The sequence below is a fragment of the Pseudoliparis swirei genome, chromosome 2, assembly GCF_029220125.1.
Source record: "Pseudoliparis swirei isolate HS2019 ecotype Mariana Trench chromosome 2, NWPU_hadal_v1, whole genome shotgun sequence".
NCBI lineage: Eukaryota > Metazoa > Chordata > Actinopteri > Perciformes > Liparidae > Pseudoliparis > Pseudoliparis swirei.
The window spans coordinates 4,022,737-4,036,077 of NC_079389.1; positions in this window are offsets into that span (position 1 = coordinate 4,022,737).

Consider the following 13,341-nt stretch of genomic DNA (forward strand, 5'->3'; position numbering starts at 1 on the left):
CTGAACACACAGTAAATCCATTAAAATACTGTAAATGGGTTTGAGATGCTGCTCTCACGCAATATACATAACAATGTATAAGAATTGAATGGATTCCAAAAATGACACCTGAAGATCTCCAACAAGCAATCGTCGAGCTGTACTAGAACATACTAAGACATACGTTACTCCACCAAATCTGACAAACTCATTGGGATGAACACAATGAAGCTTACTGTAAATTTGTTATTGTTGTTGTGTATTTTTATTCAGTAAATCATTGCAATACAATATCATTCTATATAATTTACAAAACAGAAAGACTGAAAAGGTATAGATAGAAGCAAAAAAATGCTTATATATTCCTATCCTAAATTATTAGAATCAAATAAATCAGAAAATGTATATAGAATAGAAAACAATATATATAAATATATATATATATATCCACATACATCTTCCATATACATACATTTCAATCACACTTATAACCCTCAAAAATTGTTTTATAAATAATCCTTTTGAAAACCAAAAATGAGTTGACATTCTTATATCCATTTTAATGTTGTTAATTGGATTCCTACAATATAAATACATCTTCTTTTAATCCTTTTTTTAGCCTTTTGTACAGTAAACTTACAAACATCTCTCAAATCATATTTACACTCATGTATTGAAAGCAAACTTTGTCCATAGTCTGGCAATCATATTTTCTCAATCATTTGCAACAAACAAACAAAAAGGTCCTGAATAGACTCATTGTCTTTCGTTTAGATGAACACGAGCTGCTCCGATGCCAAGACACGATGGATACAAGCGGACTGGGAGGAGGAACGCGTTGCACTTTGGATTTGAGCTCCTCAATGACGTTGACAAACCAAAATGTCAAACTGGTTACAGTAACCTCAACGAAGCCCCCGGACATCAATGACACAGAGGAGGTCCTTTGGGCCACCGCCGCGACCCGTCTGGCTCGTTCTCATGGGCGTGTTCTGATCTGCCACTCCGATAGGTCGAGATACTAATATCAATGTTTTTTCTTCACTGTAATTCTCAGACGTATCGGACTACTGACGGTACCTACCCAGCCTAAAGGGACAGACAGTCAGCAACTCATAGTCTCCTCCTCTTAAACACAAAGGTTTAAAAAGACCCTTTTCCAGGGCCTGAAGAAAGTCATGGTTTGTATACGAGCTAATCTCTCCCCCAATGCCAAAAGTGTAAAGGTTGTGACGTCGTGATGACGTCTGGAGCCGCTCCGTAGACAATGTGTGGGAGATTGAGTCGGTGGAGTCACGGAACTTTTCAGAAACGTCCAATCACCCCAGAACATTCCCCACGGGGGTGTGTATCGTCTTTCTCAATTCATACACTCCCTGATTTTGGCGAAGTCCTCCCAAATCCCAAGATTTGGTCGTATCATGCCCATAATGTGTAAGAGTTTGTTAAAACTATGTGTTGTGCTCAAGCATTATCCTGATACATCGCCCAACAACGACCAGCTGGGAGCACTTTGAGTTTTTTTGTGCTTTTTAAGCACTATCACAATGCATATATGTTTTTGTATATGTTGATCCACCAACGAATATTGGAAATAACGCCACGACATTTGCGACACGATGTTGAAGCTTAATGGCTTTGATAACCCCGATTTCACCTTCAGTGCTACGATGTTTTTTAGTGTTTGGATACACAGAAGATGCTCAATTAGCCAATGAATGGCCTCTAGCTGTGAATAGGAAGCATTTCCTTTTAATGTTGAGAGACGGTGTAATCTGATGAGGCAGCCAGTGAAACTCCGGATGAGCCCGACTAGAGCCTCAGGGCCTCCAGTCTCTTGATTTTAATGAGCTGTTTTACTGGCTGCAGATTAAAGACAAATGATTTGGCCTTTGCCATCGGGCGAACTCAGTCAGACTAAACGTGTTATCTGTTACTCATAAGATCTCATTTTCCACATTTTCACATCATGTACATTTCCTTTTCCTATAAATATCTCATAAGTGTCCTGCTCTTCCTCCCATCCATCAGATCTACGGCCGACTCTCTCCACCACCCTCTAGGAGGCAGTATTCCCGATCTAACCATCACAATGGGGTCTAATCATCAACGACACTTTATTGTGCACCATCTAGTACATGTATTGTCATTTTTACAATGCAGAATTTATAACAATGCACATCCACTGATACCAAAACACCTAAATCAATTTAGGATTTCATATTGTGTGCATGCCCATCGACACCTGTGTGTGTGTGTGTGTCGGGCACTTGAAATCGTAGGCGGGCCCCCGTTTTCCCCCCTTTTCTTCTTCTCTATAATCTAACAGTGCGAGAGCAAAAAAATATCTATTTTTCCGTGAGTTGACTGTCGCTTTAAGTGGGCTCACAGGTCACGTTAGTCACTGTTGTGATGAGTCATTCATGCCACAGTGCCGGAACCAACTCTGCGTCAGATGCAGAGTTTGTTTTCCACGAGAAAAAAACACTTCGATTAGTTTCTTTTTTTTGTAAAATTATCCAGAAGTTTATTATTCAGGGGATCCCTAAAATATAAAAGCATCCAGATAGCAATGATGCTTCATTTGAAGGGTGAAATGTGACTTCTAAATCCACTTATTTACTTGTTTTTCCGTAGATTTGAATCCCATCACATGGTTTTCATCAGTCGTGGTTGAGATTGATGTGTTTACATACAAACTTCACACCAGTTACGGCTTCACGGGACTTTCAGGACGTATCCGGGGCAGGTGAAATCGTCGTATATCAACATATCTCCGCGGCAGCTGAGTCAACTCCATTCGGTTCTTTGTGTTTGTCCGCGTTGTCGAGGGCGAAATGAAGAGATGTGTGATAAGTGTGTATCTGGAGAGGAGTCCTTCACACTTGGCGTGCCTCATGCGAGGAGGCTCTGGGCGAGTGGAGATTATGATAAGTCTTGATACACAACATTGAATTCCCGCCTCCCTGTTGCTGGGAGTGAATGTTATTTTCAGTTTTTGGTAAATCTGCTGCACCAAAATATGGTTTATATAAACTTATGTATTCAAGTAAGATCGACCGAGGCCTATGAAGTTGTAATTTTATTTACCTAAGGCAGGGGTGTCAAACTCATTTTCACCGTGGGCCACATCAGCATCATGGCCGCCCTCTTAAAGGGCCAGTAGTAACAGAAATATAAAAACTACTCTCGAACACATTGTTAAATAACTCTCTTTGCATTTGATTATTGTTTGAGTGTAGAGATACTGTAATATAAAAACATGTCTCTAATATTATAACATCAATTTAATTTGAAACCTTCAAAATAAAAGCACAGGATATTTTTCTTACATTTCTTAAAGAGACACACTCGGTATGTAAATCCTACCACTACTAAAGTGCATGTATATATCTCTGAGTCTTAAACCTGCACTGGAAAAAATAAATAAACTCTCATATTGAAAGGATGTGTTTCGTAATCATGTCTCTTGCTGATGTAAACACAACCTTTTTAAAGTGAGTCCTTTTAGAGAGGAAGCCCACAGTGAGTAATGACACGGTGCTTTACGAGGTTAAAAAGCTCCATAAAGTACACATTGAAGTAGTGATACAGAACTTCATATTTAGTTGTCTGGGTAATAGTTTATCATTTTTGCCCCTTATTCTTTTTAGAGCTCATCTGACGGACAATCTGTAGACTCCACATCACAGATTATATAAGGATTATTGTGTGCACACAGATTGTGAGTATACATGCATACGCATTGTAAAACTTCTTCCATAATGTTTTGAAGCAACGATAAACTTGTAACTTATTTTACTTTTTTTTGCCGCTCTGCAACACTTCAACAATGGAGTCAACAATAATTCATGATCTACTGTAAAGGGCAACAAAATAGAGCAGAGGTTTAGTAAACAGCACATCCGGTGTTTATAGAAATCTGTTATCGGGGAATGTGCAGGAGATGATTATGGAGTTTCCAACTGGGAACGGACAGAGCATTGAGACTCACTGAACCAGTAGATATCATCACTAAACCAGGAGAGATCATCATCAACCATGAGTTAAAACTATGTTGTTTAAAACAATTAAACCAGGACAATATTCTGTTTTCAGATCAAATCCAGAGAGTCCACCAACGGACATGCAGCCCTGTGGTCCGCTACGTAACTCACCATCTTCTTGTAAATATAGCTATACAATTATAAATATGAATATATATTTATCTTGTACACTTATTTCATTTCAAGATTCAAGATTCAAGATTCAAGATTCAAGATGTTTTATTTGTCACATACACACACAGGGTGTGCAGTGAAATGAAAGTGGCAATGCTCAGCAGGAATGTGCAAGGGCAACAAGTACACACTATTTACAAATAAAAAACAACACAATATTTACAGTAAGTGTGTGTGTGTGTGTGTGTGTGTGCCTAAGAGGGGCAGTTGTGTGGGTCTATGTGGGGGTCCTGGTGAGGTCGGAGTTCACAATCCTGATGGCCTGAGGAAAGAAACTCCGTCTCAGTCTCTCTGTTCTTGCAGCGTGACTACGGAGGCGCCTGCCTGACCGCAGCAGCTGAAACAGTCTGTTGTTGGGGTGGTGAGGATCCTTCATGATCCTGCCGGCTCTGGTTCTGCACCTCCTGGTGTACAAGTCCTGCAGGGTGGGAGTGTAGTTCCAATAGTGCGCTCAGCCGAACACTACTCTCTGCAGAGCCTTCCTGTCCTGAGCGGAGCAGTTGCCAAACCAGGCTGTGATGCTTCCTGTCAGGACGCTCACTACAGCTCCAGAGTAGAAGGACTGAAGGATCCTCTGGGAAACTTTAAATTTCCTCAGCTGCCTGAGGTGGTAGAGGCGCTGCCTTGCCTTTCTCACCAGAGTGTCTGTGTTTGTTGACCATGTCAGATCCTCGGTGATGTGGACTCCCAGGTATTTATACCGCTCACCCTCTCCACAGTAGTCCCGTTAATCCCCAGTGGTGAGTACGTCCTCTGTTGTTGTACCCTCCTAAAGTCCACAATCAGCTCCTTAGTTTTGGTGACATTCATGATGAGGCTGTTGTCCTGGCACCAGAGTGACAGATCAGCAACTTCCTCCAGGTAGGCCTTCTCGTCGTTGTCGGAGATCAGGCCCACCACCACTGTGTCATCCGCAAACTTGATGATGGTGTTGGAGCTGAACCTGGCCACACAGTCATGTGTGTACAGGAGTACAGTAGGGGGCTGAGGACGCAACCCTGGGGATCCTGTGTTCAGGGTGAGGATTTGGAGGTGTGTCTGCCCACCCTGACCACCTGTGGCCTGGCGGTCAGGAAGTCCAGGATCCAAGCACACAGGGGTGTTCAGTCCCAGCTCAATCAGCTTGCCGCCAGTCTGGAGGGACTATGGTGTTGAAAGCTGAACTATAATCAATGAACAGCAGTCTCACATAGCCCCCTCTGGCTGTCCAGATGAGAGAGTGTGGTGTGCAGTACCTGGGAGACAGCATCATCCGTGGATCTGTTTGGGCGATAAGCAAACTGCAGCGGGTCCATGGAGGAAGGGAGGAAGGCGCAGATGTAGTCCTTTATCAGCCTCTCAGCATTTCATGACCACCGAGGTGAGGGCCACGGTCGGTAGTCATTCATACATGCTGGAGAAGCATTCTTGGGCACAGGGACAATAGTGGATCTCTTTAAGCAGGCGGGGACCACGGACTCAGCCAGGGAGAGGTTGAATATTGTGGTGAACACTGGAGCTAGCTGGTTAGCACAGGTCTTCAGTACTCACCCAGATATGCCATCTGGACCTGCAGCTTTCCTGGTGTTCACCCTCAACAGAGCCCTCCTCACACTGTGCTCGGTCACAGAGAGTGTGTGTTCATCCCCAGCGGTAGAACTCACCTCGGCTCACTGGGCTGTTGTTGTTAGCCGGCGAGCTAGCGCTGTTGTTGCTAGCCTCAAACCGTGCATAAAATGAGTTCAGGTCGTCCGCTTTTGTACAAGGATGCTTTTGTTTGGTCCATTTTTAATATAGTATGTTTTTACGTAATATCTACATTGCTGAGTTACATTACATAGACGTTTTCTTTTAATTTTTGCTGCATCACGGCTTTGATTACCCTAAAATTCATACATAATCATCAATGGAGAAATATATATATGTAGCAGGACCGACGCCGCTACCCGTGGGTTTCCCCCACCAGCACCAAGGACCAGCCAGGCACAGAGAGGTTTCGCTCAATGACATATTTATTCTGCAACACACACACCGAGCAGACCGCCAAACATGCGCCTCTGCTAACTTCCCCCTGCTCCACTGAGAGCTTTTATGAGCGCGGCCTCGGCTGCTGACTGATTGCCAATCACCAGCAGCCGAGGCCAAATTAGAGACAGCTGCCACAATATATATAACAGATAATTGTTTGTTGTTCATAGATGATAGGTGACGATAAAGTCACGACAGTCTGTGGCGCTTCGACCCCCCCCACCCCCTCACACACACACCTCCTCCTCCTCCTGTGAAGGCCAGACCTGGTGGCGGCGGCTGATGAGGCTAATAGAATGATGAGTTTATGAAGCTGATGGATCTGCGGAGATTGGGCGGAGATCGTGAGACAGTCATTTTGAACAAGAGACGGCAGCAAGAGGATTGGCAAACAATGCAATTGTTTCATTGTGTAATTGGATAGAGGAGACCAGCTGATCTAAACAGCTGATATCATGATTGACAGCCCTGAACATTGACAGAGGAAATGGACACTATTTATTTAAAAATGTTTTAATTTATTTAATTTTATTAAATCATTAATTAAATGTAATTTAAATTATTTAATCCCATGAAAAGTCAACATACAGACGCGTGTGGCTGCGATAGACGCGATATTTTACCGGGCGGCGCGTTTGGGGCGGCGCGTTTTCAGCGGCGCAATTTTCGACCCGAGTTGAAATATTTCAACTTTGAGGCGGTAATCTCGCAACTCGGGCCAATCAGCTCTTGAGTTCCGCTCTCGTAGCTGGAAGCGGAAGTCTTTCAGACGTAACAGTAACTTCATCGGTGAAAGTGACCGAGCTGTGTGAGCCTACGGGTGATGTCATGAACCCAAACACGAGGGCGTTAGTGTGTGGGACGTCCACAACAAATATAAAGCAGAACTAGTGGTTCGTTATTCTGGTGGATGAAGGAAATGATAACGGTCTTTACGGAGACGAGACACTGAGATAAGCCCCGCCCCTCGCGGAGCGTCTCGACGCTTATGGTGAGAACACGGTGAATGGTCGAGCGAGTAAACTCACGCGTTTTGGGCGACGCGAAAAATAGTTTCGCTTTTGGTGTGAACGCATCTTAAGGAGTGAGTGGCAGATAAATAAACTAAGGGGGCGGGTCTTACGTCCCGCGACTGAGACGGCCCTCTTCCAGGAAGAGGGTGGAGCTATGTCTTTCAGGTCTGGCACGCCTGGAGCAACACCACCTGAGAGGCATCTCCTAATCAGTGGGCGGGACATATATACACCCTGAAAGCAAGTGTCTCTCTCTCTCTTCACCTGAGCTTGACCATTCTGTGGCATGGTGCCTAAGTGTAGGCCACCATTTGTATTTTTGGGTCAAGCTTTGTAGGGGTTCTCTGCCATTTTGGTTGTGTCTGTTTTCTCCTGTTTTGTGGTAAGTCAGGGAGCTCAGTGTTTTTCATTTCACCATGGTAGTTCAGAGTGAACATTTATTTTCTAGTTAGCATTGTTTTGTTGTGTTGGCCTTGGAGATCCTGACTCCTTTTTGCTAAGCCTTAACTGTGATAATAAATATTCCTTATTTGTTTAAGTATTTCACCTTATTGTTCGCCTCCTTTGTTCACCACTGAGCTGTATCCCTTAATATGTGTATGTTACGGCCTGTTCACCCTTTAGACAACCGAGAGGCCATAACTCGGGGCCAAGGCTTTCTTCCTGGCTGAACCTACACGAGAGCTTCATTTGTCCCTTTCTGAACAGGCATGTTCTGGCCATCCCTCACCGAGCGAGTCAAAGAACACTGGCGGGCTTCAGATAATCTACGAAGCACAAAGCAGGCTGCGTAACCACCAGCAACGATATAATCCCGTTTCTTTGTCTCCCCCGCAGTCGGAGATAGAGCTCCACGCTTATCCCTCCGCTCCTCTAACCGAGGCTCACAACCAGCCGGTCGGGACGCATTGATCCGCCGATGACCGATCAGCCTCCAACTCCATGAAGAGCCCTCTCCTCCGGGTGTGTTGTGAGGCCTCGTCATACTCAAAGGAAATATCGTGTATTAGATGAAAAACAAACTATGGAAAAATTCAAATCTATCTGGTCCATTGAGGCGACTGCATCCTACAACAGACTGACGCACTTTCATGACTTCTCGAGGGTCATCAGAATATCCACGTTTCAAAAAGTAGCCCGGATGAATTGAAAATAACATTTAATTTTCATTCATTTGAACAGGGGCCGTACGCATGGATTAACCCCGGGGTAAATGTGTCTCAGCTATAAAGCTACGTTTCAACCGCAGTCCCTGTGGCCAGATATTACAAGCTTTAACTAATGGAGAAAATGGGAATCACAAAAACATCATAAAAAACCATAAACGTACTGGTTACGATCAAATACTGGCCTCATCATAAAATCATTTATTAAAAATAAATAAATAAATAAAATGGTGGTAAGAATGACATAAATAAAATTGTTTTTGTATTTTTTAGTAAATACAAAAAACGTGACCACATATTGATATTTATGACATTATGATCTATTATACTAGAGGGGTAGAGTCACATGATGTGTTCAACTGAGGATGCAGAGGTGGCCAGAATCATGAGATGATTTGAGCAAAAAACTTGTCAAAAAATGACGTATGCCATTATTTTAGGAAGGTGACGGTATGGAGGATGATGATTTATCATTTATGATGATTTTCATTTGATTTGTGTTTTTCTGACTTGTCTGATTGTTCGTATAGTTGGTTGTTATGCTGCTATGTCATTTTTATGTATTTGTTGTTTTTGTTGTCTGGTAATTTGTAAAAACTTAAAATAAATTTTTGAAAGAAAGAATTTTCAATGTGGCGAATGCTGTAAACGATCAAAAAAATGTCTGCAGCGTCTCATTTCTTTTAAAAAATGTCTACAAAATTACATTATTTAGAAAATGAAAGTACGACCTTCGACCTTCCTGCTCTCCAGAGAATGGACCGGAGGATTGTGTTTTAGTATCTGTACAACAACAAGCACACACAGAGGGGGTACCCCCACACTGCCTCACAATTACAGGAAGACTCTTTCGTGCCTCCCCCCCCCCCCCCCCCCCACCCCCACCACCACCCCGCTGTCTGGTTAGCAGACGTCCTGGATACTGGTCTCTGTAAACAAACTCCTTCTTCTTCTTTCTTTTCGCTCCACTTAGCGGAGGATGTGTGACGAGTGTCGTACATTCCAGCGGGCATTTGCCCGACGACAGATTTTCACTTGTTTTGTCTACAACACGTCCATCACTGTGCTGATTAGACTCAGGCTGCACTTTGCTTTGCTTGTTCCCCATTTGTCTTCTGTTGTTGCATGTTCGTCACAAAGCGCTTAAAGCAAAGAGCAAAACATGATTTAAATGTGTTTTAAGGAAGCTAAATTAAGCTGTCACACACACCAACACAGGTGTCAGCCATCGCTCCTCATCGAGCCCCCCCCCCCTTTCCTCCTCGGGTACAAGGTCCCACCGTCAGAGCCTGAAAAAAGTCTGAATGCTGAATGTAAAATAAATAAAAGCTCAATAATAAACACACACAATTCCCAACGACTCGTTCTCTCGAGTCAGAAGTTATTGCAAATCTTTCCAAAGAGAAAATAAACGTACTACTCGTAAAAAAAAAAATCAGAAATTGTACTAATTGAAATTATTCATAATTTGGCAAAACATTTTTAATAGTTGCCGTCAAGCTGAACTTGTGATCTCTTTACGAGTTCCAGGCGACACATTTAGCAAGGAATTAAATCTCTAACACTCGGGTGTCAAAAATCCAAGGGCACAGGAAGTATGATCGATCGGGGGGGGGGGGGGGGGGGAAGTGTGTATCTGTCGCCATGGACGCAAAACACACAACACAAAATGGTCCTCAATTTGCATGAATGTATATAACTTAAATACGTGGCGCGACTACTTCTCGATGGAAGAAATGTGTGGAGGAATGTGTACTGCACTGCACACATGCAACCACTATGCACACACATTAAAAGACACACACACATACACACACAGATCTTGTTACACACACGCAGAAGCTCTGTCGAGGCTTACTCGTCTATTCTCACTTTCTGCAGCGTACGGCCACTGTTACGACACAGCTGTCATCACACCGCCCGGCGTCAGCTGCCAGATTTTTACCGCTGATGTGCAGAGCAGGGTGAAGATATAAATATATAAATAAATAAATATATAAATTAAATATGTAGATTTATAAAAATATTTAACTATATATTATATATATATATATATCTCAACGTGTTTTTTTGTCGTCGCTTCATGCGTACATCGACCCTATTAGCACGGTATCAGGATCAGGGTCTAATTTAAAAGCTCCTTCAAGCACTGATGGTGCCTAGGGAGTGTTTTGGGGGCCGGTATGTCAACCTGACGACACCCCTCAGACCAATACAATTTTAAAAAAAGTTTATTATCATTTAAAAAGTTTTTTTAAATATTAAACTCTGTGATCACTTTATTATCTCTATAATGGGGTGCTCTTTAAAGTCGGCGATCCCACTTCTAATTTTAAGAAGAAGTTATCTGACAGACCCAACAATGGCCTGTTAAGTATAGCAGCATGTATTTAAAATAAAACATGTGATAACACAACAAAACTTGTTCTGCATGCAAATTAGTGTCAGAATATGTCTTTTGGAAAAACATTGAAATGACAAAAAAATGGCAGCTGAGCAAGGAAACATCGGTCCGTCTGTCAGCTGTGGTTTAATTTTTTTGGAAGTAAGGTAAGGAAGTTTATCGTCATCGTAAAAACATACGACGAAATGAAGTTGCAGACTCATCAGTCAGGACAGCGATAACGGGTAAAAACAGGTATAAAAACATTAAGATGGGACATTTCTAATTTAAAACAAGACATTTAAAAATAAGGTCATGAAGTTGGAAAATTCCAACCTGAGATTTATTCTACGTAAAGTTCTACGACCCTGACATGTCGAAAAACTCACCCCAGAAGGGTACCTCAAGGTGGAAGCTTGGGCCCACTGGGGTCTGACGAATGGGGAGAGAGAGAATGTGTCGCCTTCCTCTATTTCCTAGTCTCCTTTATCTACAGGGTCACACTAGCTGCCCTCCAACTTCCTGACAGCAGCGCATTTTGTTTGAATCTTTTTTTATTGATTCAGCAAAACACATGCAGGAATGAGGAGTCATAGCGACCCCAAGAAATTAGGGGTACACGGAACATTACTACCTTCAGTTGGAGGTTGTGTAACCGTGACACCCCGTCACGATATATACAAAAATATGCAGGAATTAGGAATCATAGCAACCCCAAGAAGTTAGGGGTACACGGTACATTAATACTTTCAGTTGGAGGTTGTGTAACTGTGACACGCCGTCACGATATATACAAAGATATGCAAATATAATGAACAAACAACCACGATAACAGTAGCTTAAAGTACATTTTAAAGGAGCAGCACATTTTAAACTCCACCCGCATCACTCTGGAACTTACGATAAAATTAACCAAATATAATTTTCGAAATGTTCATTACTCTGTATGCTATTTTAATTATCATTGACTTAATTAAATTCCGTTCGACTGAGGGAAAAAACAAATGAAACACCCAACAACAACATTACACATCCTGTAAGCCAAAGCCCCCTTTGGGTGTTTCTCAAGAAAATGGGAAAGCTCGGTGAACCCCTCACAGCGAGACTCTGATATCTGCAGCTGTCCACGCTGTTAACCCAAGGAACCCCCCACCCCCACCCGTTGGGAGTATACAAAGAAGTTTGTGAGGGTTTCAGGAGGAGGTGGAGAGAGATTAGTCGGTGAGGAGCGGAAGAGGTCGGGTAGCGTCGGGCTCAATTTCCTGGTAAATTATTATTACATTTCGCAACAGGAAGAATCATCAACGTGAACATGAACTGTACACAACATGGACACATTAACGTGAACACAAATAGTTTGGATGCAGCTAGAGTATGCAGCTTTTTCTACCAAAATTATCAATAAAGTATTTTTGATTGTGATACGTATAAGTATATAATTATAGTGTATTGGAAACACATTGGAAATCAGATTGTGTCTTTCTAAAATTGTATCTCAATATAATTGTCTGGATCCAATTGGTGATATATCTTTGAGCCTCAACCTTAATATGGCAAAAACCAAGATCTATATATATATATATATATATTCTTAAACTAGCATGTAAACAGGATTAAACTAGAGAACAACTTTTAATGGTATCAAACCTGTTGCCAAATCGGGGTGTTAATGGCCCCTTCCCATCAAACTCTCCCTTCATTTAGATCTCTTACACACCTGTAAAGCTTTTTGACAGACACAAACTCAAATGCTCTCCTGTAGTTCCTTCTAGAGTCGCTGCCGCGGCTGCATGTTATAGGTTATAAATATTTAAAAAGCACAAGCCACAGTTGAGGCTGAAAAAACTCTGATGTAACGTGAACCGAATCCGAAAGGCCATTTCCTGAAGATGACCTGAGATGGCCATTAGACGGAGGATAATGTTCCCGTTCCCATGGCGACAACGAGTGAATTACAGCTCGCATCTCCACCATCTGACAGCTCAACGGTTGCTATGTGCCTTTAACAAATTAGCATTACATTGAAGGGTGAGGTGATCTCGTCCAAGGAGCTGAACGGAAGAACAGAAGGATGGAAAGATAGATGCGTGGTTGATAATAATAATAATAATAATCTAGGAGGCAGTCGAGTGGGGCGGCTCCGTCTGCCACTAACATCAGTAATAAAAACACAGTAACCTGTTTGGGAGTCTTAAACTGTGTTTAAGAACAGCGACTGGATGCTTTTTAATACAAGTTCTTAATTTGTGTGTATACCCCAAGCTAAAACCAAAATCTGAGTGGACAAAAGGTTGACATATGACATGAATACTCTCCTCTGAGCGTCAACATGTGTAGGACAAGATAATCTTTATCAAGTAAATCCAACAGTCAGTCCCAAATCTGCCCCGGGGTTGAATAACATTCTTTATAGAAATCCTTCTCTTGAGGTGGTTTCTTTGATCAGATATGACCTGGAGCTTTCATGGCAGCTAACATGGGGAGTAACAATGACGCTAAACTGTTTGGAATACTGTTATCCATTCATTATCCAAACGGCTTATCCTTCTTTAGGGTCACGTGGCGCTGGAACC